Here is a 17,762-nt window from a genome sequence, read left to right on the forward strand (position 1 = left end):
CTCGGTAACTACACCTTTGATACATATCAACTACAAAAATTCATTGCGATATAATATATATCGTCCTATAGAAGAAATCGAACACCACGGCGCGGATTGAGCAACATTCTGCATGGATATTATAGAATTGAGAATGTCTCTGTTTTCTCTGTTTTAAAGCTATTTAACGATATTTTGCAGTATTCTAACAGAGACCAAGAATAGGTATTTGGATCGAGTTATATATACAAGACACTAATCATGTGCACGAATATGTCTAAGACATATCAATCTGAGAAGAGGTCTTTCTTAATTACGTTATAAAACAGCTTGAAAAATAGTGTCTTCATATAAAATTAAAGGAATAGGGTATACAAGTGCCCATACTCCGGTTGAAAAGCTACAGGTACATTCTACCCCCACCTTCGTTGCCACTGTTTTTTTATTGACCTTTTTTTTTAAGCTGTGCTTTGGAACAATACAATAGAAATAAGTACTTAAAAGTAGTTAATCTTGTAGAAAACTTATTCATCAATGGCGGAAAATTATGTGGGCATGGCTAGGGTTTTATCTATCTAGTAATATTCCACGGAATATCAAAATCGAGAAATATGATGGAAAATGAGTAATTCGTCGGTATATTTACGGTAAATGCGACGGTATATTTCTGAGGTTCAGACGGTATATTTTATCGATAAGGCCGCGGTCACACTGATTTTCTTGCCACCATGTCTAGATCACACACCTTGCAAATTTTATACTTTTCATAGTATTTTCAAATATATTTTAAGACGCGCTATGGACTCACCCTCTTGTGCAATGCACTAATGTAGAAACCGAGTAGAAATGCAATTTAGAGCCATGTCCCAGGCCACATCGATTACTAATTCGCGACTAGCATCGAATTCCTGATCAATTGCTATCAAAATCTAAATTTGTTCAAAAACGTCGGAAAAGAGGCATGTCAAAAAGTAGTTAATGGAGGTTTTTCACACTGGCGCTTCCATGGGGCTTATATGAAAAAACCCCTTCAGGTGTCGCATTTGGTAAGTACATAAAAATGTAGTTAATATGTAGCTAGTGTGTATTTACCGTGTAGTTACCAAGTAAGGACAAGAATTTAGCGGAAGTTGTTGTTGACCGGTTTTGTTTAAATCTTATTTTTCAAGCAATGCAATAAAGATGAAAATTTAAATTTAACTAGTCTTGTAGACATTTGTTGTATTACGCCGATGAAACTATGAGTTCTGAGATGAGCATCCAAGCTTGCTAGTAATAACAAACCGACTATCAAAAACGAGGAATATCATACACCTTGCATACAAATAATTCGTCAGTATATTTACGGTATATTTTGATATTTGTGACGTAGTTCGGTATTGAGGGTCAGCGCCGTTTGGTTTTGCATCGCGCCGCGGACGAAATAAATGATATTTTCGACCATTAATAATTGTGTTTGTTTTATTTTTGGTTGAATCATTAATTAATTAATAGCTGTAAATACGAAAGAGCAGCAGCAAAGCAACAAACAACTGTGTCGCGGCCGTGGCGTGAGTTCAACTTTTTTTCTTGTGTGTGTTTTATGCTTTTTTTTGTCTTCTGGGGAATCGTGCATTTTGAAGAGCGAAAGGAAAAAGCGAAAAGTGTTCAAAAGTGCGTCTGTCGTTAGCGAAGGGGGCGGTGGTATGGTGTGGGGAGAGTCAGTAAAAGCGGTTGATGAAGAAGAAGAATGAGAGGAAGTTGTGGCGGGAGGCATTCAAATCAAAAAATATATATTCGTAATATATTTTCTATATACATATGTATGCATATATTTTTTTCCTACGCTGCCGCCAATTAATGCCATCGGCGGCAGCGACGCCAAGCAGTGTCACAAAAACAACACCAACACAAATCAAAAAAGCAAAAAATTAAGAGTAAAAAGAGCGGCGGCTGCAAAAACAATTATATTTTTGCAATGTGAGCATTAAAGAAAATAAAACTGCTCTTTAAACAAATATGCGAACGGCAAACAACAGAAAAAACATAACAACACGATGAAGTAGAAGAAGGAATGAAGGAAATAAGAGAAGCGGCAGAGAGTCGGAGGTCCCAAAAAAATGTGTGTGCTTGTGTTTGTGTGTGTGTGTGTGTGTGTGCTTGTGCGTGCGGCGCGCCACATGAGAAATGGTCAGCGTCGACGTTGGCAGCGTGCGCTTAGTTACAAAAAAGAAAAACGAAAGAAAACCACAGCGAAAACAACAACAAGAAAACCTGACTCATTTTGTTGTTATCCTCCAATTACTGTTATTCTTATCAGCCGCAGAATAAAAAAGCGTGTGTGTGTGTGTGTGCGTGTGTTTTTTGGTTCTTTTACTTTCTGCTTCCTTCACTTCTAATCCACACTCCCCTCCCACCGCATACATTATCCTGCAGTCAGTCAAACGAAGAGTAAAAAGACAAAAAAAAAAAATTAGAATAAAAGCAACGGTATAACAAAACAAGGATCGGAGCAGCATCGGCAGTGAAAAAAAAGAGAAGCAAAGCAGCAGGCAGTCGCACGACGCAGACGACGATCAGCAGAGAGGAGCGGCAGCGCAACAGGAACCACCTCTCTCTCTCTCACTCACTCTCTGGTGCGCTCTTTCTCCCGGTAAGTTCTGCCCCTCTCTGTCTCTCTTAATTGTTGTTTATTTGAGAATAATTTGAAATTGTATTTTGGTGTGAATCTAAACAAAAAACGAATGTGGTGGAAATCGAACCAAATCGAGATGGGAAAAATCACGAAATGAGGAGAAAGCAGGATAGGAAAAAAAGCAAAAGGAAGCGGAGGCGCAAAGAAGAGCTTGAAGAACGGCAGAAGAGAGCCTCTGCGCTCTCTGTCACTCTTCTCCTTCTTCTTCTTCTGTCGTTTCACATTTCCCGTTGCACAAAAACAACAACAACAAACACAAACAGCGAAAGTTGTCTTCCTGCTTTTGTTGTTGTTTCTCTTTCGCGCTCTCCCCATGGCTCTCAAGAGAGAGAGCGAGCGAGATGGTGGAAAAGGTGATCTGTTCCGAAAAGCTTTGTCTTATTCTCCGCCATGCTCTTCCTTTTATTACTCCTCTTCCTTCTGCACTCGCTCTCTTAAGCTTGCGGCTCTCTCTCGTTTCAGCGATACCCTGCACTGCTCGATGGGGCATCTCCAGGACTTACAGGGCATCCCCCCCACTCCCCCAAGTCGAACCGTTTTTCGTTGCGGCAGTAAATAATTGCACATTTATTTAATTTTTGCCAGCCTTGAAACCTTTTGAGCAAAACAAAAAGCAAAAGGGGGGGAGAGAATAAATATTGTGATACAAACAAGAAAAATAAAAAGAAGGTTAATCAACAGCAACAGCAGCAACTGTTGGGGCAAGTTCGTTTGCCTCGTGCTCTCTGCGGAAAAAGGTGAAGACAGTTGTGTTCCCAGGCCCCCGTCTACCGTCCGCCGTCCGCCGTCTCTCAGGTGTCCCAAGGTTTTATGTAATTTTCAATACTCTTTCCTTGCCAGCGGTTATGAGGGTTTTTCAATACCAACAGGCGGCAGATCATACGGAAAAAAGAAACTCTGGAGCCTCAACAAAGCCCCCACATTAATTTTAGCAAAATTTTGATTTTCATTCAAATTGAATCGGGATTTCCTTTGGCCAGAGAGAAAGAGTGTTTCTCATTCTTCGTCGTCTCTTCTTTCATTTTGTTTTCTCTGTTTGTATTACTTTTGCTTCTTGCGTGCAACAATCGAGCAACGAAAACTGAGGTAATAATAGCAGCAGGCCAGCAAGCAGTAACCGAGCGCAATCGTGATTTGGGGCCACAATTCGACTTCGAATCCGAAAATGACCGCTATTATTGGGCCCCAGCATTCAGTTGTAAATTCAGACTATTGTTGCAACAATTGGCTTTTGGTAATTCTTTGCTCATTAAACATAATTATCCATTGAATGAATATTTTTTTTGTTTATCCATTTTTCCATCAAAACGTGGATTGGTAAAAGTCTTGCAAAGATTCAATGCTTCCGATATAGGGATTTAATTTAAGGATTTGCCGGATGTCGGATATCCACTGATTATGAATTATCCATTGTAGCATAGATTCCACTGCTTGCTCTTTTATTCAAAGAAGAGTCCATTGCTTTCCACTGCTTGCTCTTTCATTCAAAGGAGAGTCCATTGCTTTACACATTCGACTGCTTTCTTTCACTTGCCACTGCCACACTGCTTTCTACTGCTTCTACTGCCAATTCTTTCAAAGGAGTTTCCAATGGACACCCAAGGATCGCATCCTCAACTCTCTTGAGTCCCCTCTGGGCTCTCAAATGAGCTTGCCAATAGGTAGTGCTCTCTCTCTCCCACTCCCACTCCCACTTCTATATTCTCCTTTTCATTACTCATCGACCCCCTCCCATGCTGTTGTTGTTTTTGTTGTGGGGGTGGAACGGGAACGGCTGTCGCTTTAATTAAGCTCCGGACATTTGTCAACATCATTTGTTTTTGTATATTTTTGTTTTGTTTTGTTATTGCCATTGTGCCATTGTGGCATTGTGGTTGTTGCATTTGTAAATCGCGTGAAATTTACAGCGTTATACAATTTTTAAATACTAGAATTAAACATTTGTTCTGTCGCTGTCGCTGTCGCTATTTGTTGCTGCTGCTGGTGCATGACGATAAGGCAAGGAGGGAGGGAGGCAGGGAGCGCCACCCCTCCCTTCTAATTGTTTTTGTTTTCTTTTAATTATTATTCAGATATACATAACTATATATATATATATATAATGGTCGGTGGTTGTTGGTTTTAGTAACCGATAAAATGCTTTATGATATAGCAAATATTTCAACTATTTTTTTTTTGGGTTCTGTTTTGGATGGTTGTTGTTGGCCCATTTCCGGTACTTGTCAACTGCTTGCTGGCTAGAGGGGTGTGTTGGAGGGGGGGGGCAGAAGATGTAACCTCTCTAATAAAATTCGTTTCACTTGTCTCTGGTATGCGATGCGAGAGTGTGGACTGCAAGAAGACGTATCATGCATATATTCTACTAGAAAGCAGTCAAGCAGTTTCAGTGTACAAAAAAGCAGTAGAATCGCATTTTGAATGGCGAAGAAAGCAATGGAATAACTGTTTAAGGCATAACAAAGTGGTACAAGTAGAACAAAGTGGTTCTCTGAGGGTAAAGAGTACTGTGGAAAAGCAGTAGATTTCACTATTTTGAAGAATGGAGTAGAAAGCAGTGTAATCATGTGAGAAGGATGCCCTAGGAAGTAGAAGAATCTGTTTCGAAGCAAGCAGTAGAAAAGGTGTAGAAACGATGTCGATTGGTGAGGAAACCAGCAGTAGAATCTATGAATAAAGAAGAAAGCAGTAGAATCTTTGTTAAACCGAGAAGAGAGCAGTAGAATTTATGTTGAATATAAAATAAAGCAGTAGAATTTGTGTTGAATGGATAAGAAAGCAGAGAAGAAAGCAGTAGAATCCATGTTGAATACAGAAGAATGCTTTAGAATCGTTCTTAAACAGAGAAGAAAGCAGTAGAATTTATGTTGAAGAAAGCAGTAGCGTCTATGTTGAATAAAGAAGAAAGCTTTAGAATCATTGTTAAACAGAGAAGAACGCAGTAGAATTTATGTTGAAGAAAGCAGTAGAATCCATTTTGAATGGGTAAGAAAGCAGTAGAATCTATGCTGAATGCACAATAAAGCAGTAGAATCTATGCTGAATGGACAATAAAGCAGTAGAATCTATGTTGAATGGACAAGAAAGCAGTAGAATCTATGTTGAATGGACAAGAAAGCAGTAGAATCTAGTTTTAAAAGAAAATAAAGCAGTGGAATAACATATTTCGATGGGCGCTGGCCTGGAAAATAAAGCAGGAGAATCTCATTTCGTTGGACAATCAATGAGTATTTCTCCAAGGGAAAAAATATTATAATTAATGGAAGCAGCCCTGGATGTTGACCCAGAGAGACCAAACAATCTTTCGTTGCCCATAATTTCTAAGCTGCAAGCAGTGCCTGTCTGCCATGTGCCCCAGATATCACCGGATTTTCCATCTATATCTATGGCAAAACGAAAAATCATTAAAATCTTAAAGGCATTTCCGCATCTTTAAGTGTCGATTACCTAATTATTTGCTGCTCTCCTTCTCCCTCTCTCTCTCTCACTCTCTGTCTCTCTCACTCTCTCTGTCCTCCGACACACGTGCTTCATTCATTTTGAAGAAAAGTTTTGTGATTTCATTAGAGAAACGAAACTCTTTCTTATCGCAAAAGAAGAGAAGAGCAGAAGCAGAACAACGCGCAATAATAACAAAACACACGAAGACGAACGGGAAAAGGAAAGGGAAAGGGGAAGATCGAGCCAAAGAAGTAGCAAAAGATGTAGTAATGGAAAGAGAGAGGGAGATGGTGAATGAATGAATGAATAAATAAGCAATGGAAATGACCTTGGAATTCTTTTTCGTGTGCAGTGTGTGCGTGTGTGTGTGTGCTTTTGTGTGTGGAGTTAAACAACAACAGAATCTGGGAGTACGGCAAACGCAAAAGCAAAAGCAAAGAACTAAGAAAAATCAAGCAATAGAGCGCTAAAAGAAAGCAGTGGAATCCCTGGAGTGGAATGGTATCATAGTGGGAAATCAACCCAAGAAAGCAGGGTAATAGCCGATCGACAGACACCCCTCCCGTGTCCCATTGTGAAGAAGATTCTCCTCAAAAAGGTCTTGTTCCTCAAACTATTTGCAGGCTTCCCAAGGACACAAGACCCGTGACGGTTTCTATTCCTAATCCCGGAAGAGGGAAGAGAGCGAGCCAACGAATGTCAGAAACCACAAAAACACTCTCTGATTGGTGCTCCGTCCATCCTGTGGAGCAATCGGACACCTTTTCGATGCAAGTGAGGACGGGAGGGTGAGGGGGACGGGGACGGGGACGGGGACCCTGCTGTGTCACTCAGGTGGCACTCTGATTGCCAAAGGGCGTCCGGTGCAGGGATGTGATTACATTTCACGCCTCCTCCTCATCGCCCCATCTCCCCATCGCTCCATCTCTCTCGCCCCTGGAACACCCGAAACCCCACGAGCCCCGGAGACCGGAAAAAGAGTCGAAAAGGAAATGCAGCAGGAAGTCCAGTCCCCAGTCCCCAGTCCGCAGTCTGTCATTCGGAGGCATGTGGCATTGGGGGCATGGCTCTGTCTGTGGCAGCACTACAAATGATTCTAGATTTTTTGTTGTTTTGTTTTCACCTGTTTTTCCCCCCCTCTTTGCCATGGTGGGCGAGTGCTCAGGTTCAAACTCATCAACGTCGCCATTATCAACGTCGAGCATTGTGATTATCCTGCTGATTGGGGCACTGCCACTGCCACTGTCCTCCCCATCCAACCACAGCCCTAGGGTATCGGGTGGTTGAGACACGTGTCTGAAGGGGGAGGAGATAAGGGGCAGGGGAAGGTTTAGTGAGTGGGTGGCAGCTGCCGTTTTGTTCTGTTTCCTCTTATCATAAAACAAAAAAAAGCAAATGTGGAATCAAAAGCTGTTTTACGTTTGGCACCACCCTGTGGGGCATACCCTGGGAAAATACACAGTGAAATGAACAGCGAATTCTATGAAATTACAAATAAAATACCGAATTAAATACCAAATAAAATACCAAAAACTGCAACAAAACAAACAAAGAAAATTTGAATAAATTGAAAAAAATACCTAGAAATTGCAAATTAAATGCCGATTGAAATACCAAAAAAATACCAAGTAAAATATCAAAAACTATAACAAAACAAAAAAAGAAAATATGAATAAATACAGAAAATTGCCAAGAATTTAAAAATAAAATACCAAAAACAAAATATGAATAAATACAACAAAATACCAAGAAAATACAAATAAAATACCAAAAGAAATATTTGAATAAATACAAAAAAATTACAAATTTAATACCGAACTAAATAACAAAAAAATACAAACTAAAATATCATAAACTAAAAAAAAAAATATATATATATGAATATATATACAAAAAAAGTACCAAGAAAATACCAAAAAGAAAATATGAAAAAATACCAGTATATTACAAATAAAATATCGAATTAAATACCAAATAAAATACCCTTCAGATTCTTTCCAGAGGGAGCAAACCGATAAGCAACAAAATATCATGCCTCCCGTCCCCACCCAAATAGAGGGGTATCCAAAAGCCATGCCACAGACAGACAGCAAAACTGTACAAACAGAATGAATGTTTGTGTGTGTGCGTGTGTGTGTGTGTGTGTCTGTGGAACGTGTGGAAGTGACAGCAACAGAGGCAGAGAGCCAGAAGCAGAAGCAGAGTCAGGGTTGAACAGCGAAGAGGTGCTGGTACGATTGATAGCGGGTAGAGCGGGGCAAAGGGAACGAACGCCGTCGCATCATTGCGAATGCGTTGGAGGACACAACACTTGACTACAAAATAACAAAACAGAACAAAAACAATAACAATCAAAACAAACAGAATCAGAAACAGAAACAGAACACTGCTGAAAAAGCGGAAACAGTAGCCGCAAAGAAGTAGCTGTAGAGCAGCAGCCGGTGAGTGGGTCCGTGTCATGTCGGGCCGTATCATGGCATGGAACGCAAAGAATGGAGCAACAGAGAGCGCGTGAACGTAGTGAAACACAGAGAAACCGAGCGGAAAACGAGATGTTTTATTCTCGGTAAATCGGTTTTGACATTCGCACAGCATTTCGCCATCGGTGGCAATCGATTGTGTTTACACTTTCACACAAATATACCAAAAAATACCAAATAAAATACTAAAAAGTACCAAACAAAAAAAACAAACAAATACAATTACAAGTACCAAATAAAAATACAAAAAAATAAAAAAAAAGGACCATATAAAAACCGGGGAAAAAAAATTTAAAAAAATACCAAAAAGTTATGAAATTAAACAACAACAAAATTACAATAAAGCAGAAAAGAAAATCCTAATAAAATAAAAACCAATAAAATACTAAAAATATACCAAACAATCAATTTAAAAAATAGTAACAAACCAACAAAAAAAAAAAACACTTAGAAAAAGTATAATTTTTTGAATCTTTTGAGAATGATATTTGAATTTTTTGGTATTTTTGTTGGCATATTTTGACATATATTGGCATTAATTCAAACAGAAAAATGGCATTAGAGACGACGTGAAGGAGAGAGGAGAATAGGTATGAAACCGGACGTGGAGAAGGGAATCGTCTGCAGTAGATCGTGGACATGGAGCCTCTGTGGGGTCCCTCAGAGGTCCCTCCCTAATCGGAATTTAGAACGAACGGGAATGAATATAACCGTTCACTTATGGGATCATTTCTACAGTGAACCAATCACCTTTGCCATACCTTTGCGCGGAGAACGAAAGTGTAGGGTCCTTGTAGGATTAACTCAAGCGAATACCAATTGAGTCATTTGTTCATTCGTTGGCTACGTTGGCATTGCCTTATTTTTCATTCAATAATCCTGAAAGCAATCCAGAAAACAGATGGGATTCCCAGTCCGTGAGGATGGAGGAATGCATCTCGTAGATAACTTGATTTCCTTTCATTCCTTTCAACAAATGCAATTGCAACGACTCTTCCTTCCTGTCTGTTGCCCTCTCCGCCTGCCTTCCAGGGACTGGCAGACGAATGGCAACTGTGCAGGAAATTACGTTTAAATGAATCAATGGATAAAAGCTTTTGCCAATTGCATTGCCATTCGCATCTACTGTGTATCTATCGCCTCCCTCGAGCACATATCCCAGAATGATTTAGAGCGGGAGATGACTTGAACTTGAGAGTGAGAGCGGAGGGACTCTGTCTCCGACTCCGACTCCCTTCCGTTTGTGTGTACAATTTCCGTTTCGCTGCCCTTCCTCCACGCAATCTGTGGATTCCATAACGACTCTTCCTCTGCGACGGAGGATGCGACAGAAGATAACAAAAAAGAATGAAAACGAATCGAAAGGGAGTACTTCCGACTGCAGGGATGCCCTCTCAACCTCTCGAAGATGTTTTCATTTTAAGTTTCGATTCGACAAAGATCTCCTCTTCCTAAAAAAAAGGGAACAACTTTTAAAACGAAAATGCTGCAGTATATACTAGTATTTTTTCAAATTTTTTGTACGACTAAAGTTTTAACTTTGATATTGTTTTCACTCTAGTATTTTTGTGGTATTTTTTCATGCAAACATTGTCTACAATGAGATAAACTCCAGTGTTTTTTCTGGTATTTCTTATACATCTATACATTTTTTTTTTTTTGTATTTTATATAGTATTTTACTGGAATTTCCCTTTGCAAATTTTTTGGCTATTTTTTTTAGTCTTCTAAGAATTTTCGGGCATATTTATAGTATTTTTCTGGTACTTTTTTAGGATTCCTTTGGTAAATGTCTAGTATTTTTCTGGTATTCTTAATGTTTGCCTGTGTCATATGTATCTCCAAACGAGTACCCCCTGGTGCCGGCTTCCTACTTTTTACAGGGTATGGGAAAACAGCAACAATGACGGCGACATCGATGCAGCCAGCAGCTAACAGGCAGCAGGCAGCAGAGTCAAGGAGCCTTGAAGTTGCTGCTGCCACTGCCTCTGCCGCTGCATGTGTCTGTGTGTCTGTGTGTGTGCGCCTGCGTCCTCGCTGCAGCAATGGCAGCGACTTGGAGCCGGTTTGCGGCCTGTTTTGTGGCCTGGTCCTTGAACTGCTGCTGCTGTTCGGCAAACCAGGGCCATGGCGATGGCACAGTGGACGCTGCTCAAATGAAACCGAAAACCGACAATCGACAACCGAAACTGAATAAAAGAAAGTCCATGTCTAGTTCTGGATGTCAGAGATATACGAATATATAACGAATTTTACTTTGGAATTCTACAAATACAATTCGGGAAATCAGATTTTCTCTTGATTCGTATTCTCTTGGGGAAATACGTATCTTTTTGCATCTCTTAAGAGTTTAATGAATGAATATTAATATTCTAGTATTTTCTGGTGCTTTTTGTAGCTATTTTTTTGTATATTTTTCTATTCATTTCTGTACCAATTATTTACTACTTTTTCCAGTATTTTCCCATATATTTCTAGTATTTTATGGTATATTTCAAGTATTTTATGGTTTATTATAGTATTTTATGGTATATTTATAGTATTTTTTGGTATATTTCCAATATTTTTCTAGTAGTTTCTGATATAGATGTTTTTTGTATTTTCTGGTTTTTTTTTTTGTTAGATAAATGGTTTTTTTAATTGTTACTGAAATATTTTTGGTAAATCTATTGGTATCTATTTTTCAGTCAAGTATCCACTATTTAACTGGTGGTTTTTCGTATTTTTTGTTTTTTTTTTTTTAGTATTATAGTTAAATTGATGCTCAGGAATATCAGAAACCGTGGATCCACTTTCAATGTGTTTTTTGCGTACATATTTAATGATCTTCCCTCTTGTTTTGGGGGGCGGAATGGGGGCTCTACTGTACTTGGTTTTACTTTCAACTTTTTTAAGCTGCTTTTGGTGCAAGGCCCTGGTTCCCTGGCTCCCTGGTTCCCTGGCTCCCTGGCTCCCTGGCTCCCTGGCTCCACACGGCAACAACAAAAATAAAGGTGAAAAATACAAGAAAATTTGCTGGAACAGCAGCTTCATTTCTTCATGGATCCTCCTCCGCTGTCGCTGTTGCTGCTTCTGTTTCTGCCTCTCCTTTCTCTTTCTGTTGAAACTTCTCTCTCCCTCTCTCTCTGCTTTGCTGCAATTGCAAATTGCATTGAACTGCACTGAAGCGAAAGAGGGAGAGTGAAGCTTTTGTTTTGGTTTTTGCTTTTGCTTTTGCTTTTGCTTTTGCAGAGTTGCATCCAATTTATCAATGCCTTGCGGGCTGAAACTGTACCGAAAAAAAAACAACACGAAGGACCACTGTCCAGCCATCGCCTTGAGCGAGCCGTAATCTGCACGAGAGGGAGATCCTTTGGAAAACCCACACTGGAAAAATTATGCATATGGGCTTGGGCCACCCTTATGCTGCTGGTGCCACCCCCTTGTGCTCCTGCTTCTGCTCCTGCTGTTCCCTGGATTGCATTTTGAATACTCATTAATGGAGGGCACACTCCCAATCCCCCCCCTCCCCATCCTGTTTGTGATAGCATGAAATGAGCAGAACCCAACCTCCCCCTGGGCCACCCCTCGGGGGAGTAGACGAGACTTCCCCCCTTAACCCAGGGACCGGTATCACCCCTCGTCGTCGTCGTCGTCGTCGTTGTGTGTGTGTGTTTTTCATTCATAAATGGATTTTAAAGTGGATGCAATCTCCGAACCGCCCAGAGCCCCCCGGGGGTACATGTGTATGTCTTTGGCAGAGTCGGAGTCGGAGGCGGAGGTGGGGGATTACGGACAACTGCTGCTATTATTTACATGAGTATGCACTCTCCACTCCTCCACTGGAGGAGCTTTCATTATGAAATTAACGTTGGAATATATGTACCTACAGCCCTTCCCCCTCCTCCTCCCCCCCTCCATAGATGTACATTGTTTGAAGTAGAGCCAGCACTCGAGACAGTCTCTGCACAAATGAGGCTCTGCACAGCGCGGGCCCAAGGCTAAGGTTACAGAAAGTGAAAAATCTTAAATCATGGAATGATGGAAAAATCTCGAAATCCAGCAAAAAATCTCATTAGAACTTCGATTTAAAGACCATTTCCATGCATCGAAATCAATACTGTATTTTAGTATTTTTCGGGTATTTTATTGGAATTCTTTCTGGTAATTTTCTGGATTTTGTCTTGCATTTTTTCTAGCATTTTGTATAGTTTTGGCTGGTATATTTTTTATTTTGCTCCCACCCTTTTCTGTTATTTTTCTACAACTTGTCTGGTATTTTTTCTAGTATTTTATCTAGTATTTTTGTATTTTTTCCTAGTATTTTATATTGATATTTTCTTAGATTTTTCTGGTATTTTTAAGGTGTTTTCTGGGTATTTGTAGTATTTTTTTTTGGTTAATTGTTTGGATGATATTTGTAGGTATTTAACAGATAATTTCTGGTATTTTTCCGATTTTTGTCTAAGGTTTTTTTTGTTTTTTTTTATATTTTATTTTTATTTTTTTAAATATATGTTTTTTTATTTTGTGTGGTATATTTTTGGCATTTTTCATATTTTGTCTTCTTTTAGGTATTTGGTAATTTCTGGCTAAATTCCGATTAAAAAGAACTATAATTTGTGTGTTATTTTAGTATCTTTCGTAGACCTTTATAGGAAATATATAGGAAGTCTCGCAGAAATTCCTCTAGCCTGCATTAAAGACCATCTTGGATGTAATAATCTCCATGGATCTCCCTTTATCCGAATATCTGGACAGTAAGACCCTCACATACGATTTTCGCACTCCAACGAGATCTGACTCTCATGATAATTGAATAAAGACCCAAAACGAATCACGATTATTAGCTACAAAATCAACCCCTGAAATGCCAACAACCCCAAGATGAATGCTGGCTCTATCTTCCTCTCTCTCTCTTTGCCCTTAAGCTCCCGGGGAGTTGCAATCCATCCACTCATCCATCCCACCATCCATCAAAGTTGTCAAAGTGGAAGCCGAAGATAAATGTGGATTATCGGGGGTCTTCGGGTCTCTGTAACTGATACGATAATGATATGTGGGGGGGGGGTTATAATCCCAGGATTGCCCACAAAAGGGAGCGGAGCGATTCATCGATATACGGCGTTCTTTTAATTAAATGAAAAAACCTTCAATTTATGAAATTGTTTTCGTTGGCTTCTTCTTGCAGCTCCACAGATACGGATACAGATGCCCGAAGTTTGCTTCAAAGACAGTGCTTTCCACCAAAGGTAAGGACTTTCCTCTGGGATTTACCGCAATACGTATCTTCTATGTGCAATCGAATGCCCAATGATTGTGTTCATTTTTTACTGGGATTTTCGGCTGGTTAATATAGCAATTTCCCTCTTGGAAAAGTGCAAGTCATGTTTCATTCTCCTCCCGCCTCCGCCGTGACCACTGGGAACCCTTTCAACCGGCCCGTATTTTCAGGGCCTCACAAAACTTGGCCACAAACAAAGGAAAAGCCACGAAACGAAAGGAACCCCCCCTTTGCAAGTGCATTGGAAGCGCACCTCCGCCTTCTCCTTCTCCTTCCTCCTTCCTCTCGTAATTGAGTTTTCTGTTGCATGCCACGCCACGCCACTACCCGCCCCGCCCGCAGAGTGACTTTGCAATTTATGAAGTAATTTGTGTTTTTGTTTTGTTTTTCCCCCTGTGGACGTTTTTTTATTCATAATTTGAAATTGAAAACTTTATTAGGCAGCACAGAGGCGACGCCGCTAGAGGCAGGGGCAAGTGGCAGAGGCAGGTATCCACAATGCATCATTGTGTTGCAACATGCAAATCGAGTCACGTAACAAAACAACGTAACACAAAAAATGATCAACAAAAGTAATGGGGAAAAATGAAGAGGGAAACACTTTAGAAACCACCAAAAACAAGTGAAGAGAACTTTTGGGGCGGGGCGGGGAACTTGCAAAATTATGGGAACATTTGTGGAATGTGGAATATGGAATGTAGATAGATAGGTAGGACTTTGCTTAATAGCGAGAAATTCCCAGATACTTGTGGTCAGAAGATATTCGAAAAAGAATTAGAAAATTCTTTGAATAATACCAGAATACCACCAACAATTTTGTTAGAATATATACCAGATTTTTATTTAAAAATAGCAGATTTGTATTTAGAAAAAATAACAGATTTGTATTCAGAAAAAATAACAGATTTTTATTTAAAAAAATATCAGATTTTTATTTAGAAAAAATAAAGTTTTTTATTTAGAAAAATAAAAGAATTTTCTTTTGCAAAAAATAACAGATTTTTATTTAGAAAAAATATCAGATTTTTATTTAGAAAAATACCAGATTTTTATTAAGAAAAATACATGCAAGACTAAAAATTTAAAAAACAAAGAAAAAATGTTAGAAAAGTATAAAGAAATACATTCAAAAAATACCATAAATGTTTCAAAAAAAATACCGTAAAACTAATCGAAAACATACTAGAAAAAAAATATAGACATGCCAGATTAAATGATAGACGAAATCCTAGAAAAATGAACATGAAAAATACTAGCCAAATATACTAGATCAAATCTATGTCCAACAACAAGCTAAAAACTACTGAAAGACTGTACAAATTACAGATGTTTTTTGATAGCAAAAACACGGAGAAACTATCCAGAAATAAGTAAAAAATCCAAGAATCCAAGAAGATAATAAGAGTGCGATTTCCTACAGGTTTTCTTCCATATTCTGGCTGCAAAAATTCCTCCGATTTAAATGATATTCGATTGAAACCTGAACGGATAGATTTATCCAAACAGAATCTCCACTACTTCGAAACTGTGGACACCATTTAGCATATTCCATTGGCCCGAACACCCTTGAACCCTCGAACGTAAGGGGTATGTCGTTTTGCTTGAGAGTTCACAACCAATTGAACTTTACCGAGAGGGGACTGCAGAGAGCATCGCAAGAGTCCGAACGAGTGGCAGACACACACGATACCCTGCGGCCCAGACAGAGGCAGATTTCTTGCATTTTCTTTAAGGGGGTATCCGAGGCCTCGATCATCCTCTCTGTTGTTGGCTGTGTTCTTTGTTTTGTTCGTTGTTGTTTTGAATTGGATGTGCTCTCGAATAAATTGGTCAAAGGCCTCTGAATAATTGCGAAAAGGGTTGGAGAGGGAGAGAGGGAGGCAGAGCTGGTGGGTGGGCAACAGTGTGATGATGCAACACAGTGTGGGGCAGGTCGGTTGTTGGTCGTTTTGCATATCTCTGCCCTCTCGCCTTCACTCGTTCATTCTCTGTTTGCTGCTGTTGCGGTTTGTTCTCTCGATTTTGGGGCAGGGCCTTGGCTTGTTGGTTGTGTGGTGGAGGCGGGAGGAGGTAGGAGGCGGGAGGAGGCAGTAGAAGGCGGGAGGAGGCAGGAGGTATGCCTCCTGTTTCACTGTTGGATTAAAGGTTGGATCTACAAACCTTATTGGGCCAATGTGCCCTTGTCATGCACACGACATGTAGTCTGTTTTCGCGGCAAACGATATAGCACTACTCTTTTCGTTTCGAGGAGGAGCATATGATTTTGCAGGCGGTGGGAGGGAGGTTATGAGAGTCTGCCACACCCTCTGTCTTCTGTCTGCAAAGGCCTGGGCCTCCTTCTTCCTCTTCCTCTCTCTCCTTCTCCCTCTAACTGTAGCCTTTTCAACCTCCTTCTGCCGCCACCTCCTCCCCCTAATGCCCATCCTCTTTTTCTATTTCCTTGTTTTACTAAACATTTTCTTCTCCCATTTTTGTTGTTGTATTTTTATCTATTTATTTTTTTGTTTGGTTTTTGTTTATTTATGACATTTTTTGGTTTTTGTTTATTCCGTTTTTGGGTTATCGTTCGCTTGTGTGTGTGTTCTCTCTGTCATTCTTTGCCTTGTTCTGGTTTTTATCAGCGGCATCTGGTCATAGAGAAAGTGCAAAAGAGACGGAGAGATGGGGCAGCAGGAAAAGCAATCAATTGGAGGAGGGCCAGGGGCTGACAGGGCGTGCACCTTGACCTAAGAGAGAGTGAACAGAGGAGGAGAAGAGATGGGGGAAGTGGAGGTACGATTGGGGTTGTCTCCGCCAAAAGAACTCTCCCATAGATCCTTTAAATCAATCTCCTTTCTTCTATGCCCTGTACACATTTTTTTTGCTTTTATCTTATTTCATTTCGATAATCCTCAATGACATAATCACGCCACAAATCTCGCCCCAAAATGTTTTTCTCATTCTCAAATTCTGGCGTCATTAAAGACGACTCGGTGGGGTGCGGGGGGGTACGTGGGGGGTTTTACACTTAAATTACATTTGTCACAGGCCCCGCACAGGCCAAAAGCAGACAGCAAATCGCACAGATATACAGAAATGAGCGAAAACAAGCCAATCCATCCATTAATCATGCACGAATAATTCATATAAAATGCTTGCCAAAGTGGAAACAAATATAATATATGTGTATGCACAGACGAGTAGTAACTACGTGTTTTTTCTATAGAAATATAAACTCTGAAATAATACAAGTCTCTGATCAATTAGCAGGCTTCGATCGTGACAAAAAAAAACAATACGATAAGTACCCCCTATTTACAGAGTATTCCATTCTATTTGGATGATATTTAAGCGGAAAAAGACCATTCGCCAGTGGAGAGCGAATCCTACTTCTGTTTTTCCCTTCTTTCAAAATTCTCTGTAAATCCGTGGCGCGGATTTCTTTATCCTTCTGTCATTTGTCTTCCTTCTTTCATTTCGTTTTCTTGTTTTTGTTTTTAAATAATTTTTGTTATGCTATTCTATGCCTTTTTTTCTGTTGTTGTTTTTCTGTCATGTTTTTCTGTGTTTTCCTTGAACTGTTTTTCGCTGGCGTTGCGTTGCGTTCTGTGTGTGTTTTTGTTTGTGTTCCGTTATTTGTTTTTGATGGTTTGGGTCGGTGGGTTGAGGAGAGGGGTGAGGCATGGGTGTGAGGGGAGCTCTTGAACTTTTCTGCATTTTGGATTGCTTCAGAACTACTCATTGCACTGCTTGAATGAATGCTGATCATTTTTCTGTTGCTGGAATGCTTTTTTTGCAGCAAAACTATTGCTGCACTGCTTGCGAGCAATTTAAATGCACTGCTTTCTTTTCGTTTGCCTCCTTCTGATGCTTCTTCCCTCCACTGCCACACTCTAATGTTTTAATTACAGTTCCTGTTGATCGAAACAAATTTGGTTTGCACTGCTTGC

At 39.9% G+C, this 17,762-nt stretch overlaps 1 protein-coding gene across 4 annotated transcripts in view; it reads left to right on the forward strand.

The window, feature by feature from the left end:
• Positions 1-1,343: 1,343 nt before the first annotated feature.
• The window catches only part of LOC108157307, a 53,324-nt gene continuing 36,905 nt past the window's right edge, over positions 1,344-17,762 (forward strand). For 2 of the 4 annotated variants that reach the window (XM_033399936.1, XM_017289333.2), the window contains exons 1-3: positions 1,344-1,529; positions 2,395-2,611; positions 13,741-13,801. The gene's annotated coding sequence lies outside the window, so the exon portion shown is untranslated. Of the gene's footprint in view, positions 1,530-1,954; positions 2,612-13,740; positions 13,802-17,762 lie in introns of those variants that run through there. The other 2 variants (XM_033399937.1, XM_017289315.2) reach the window with 2 other exon arrangements.

Source organism: Drosophila miranda, chromosome XL (assembly GCF_003369915.1).
Source record: "Drosophila miranda strain MSH22 chromosome XL, D.miranda_PacBio2.1, whole genome shotgun sequence".
Taxonomy (NCBI): Eukaryota; Metazoa; Arthropoda; class Insecta; order Diptera; family Drosophilidae; genus Drosophila; species Drosophila miranda.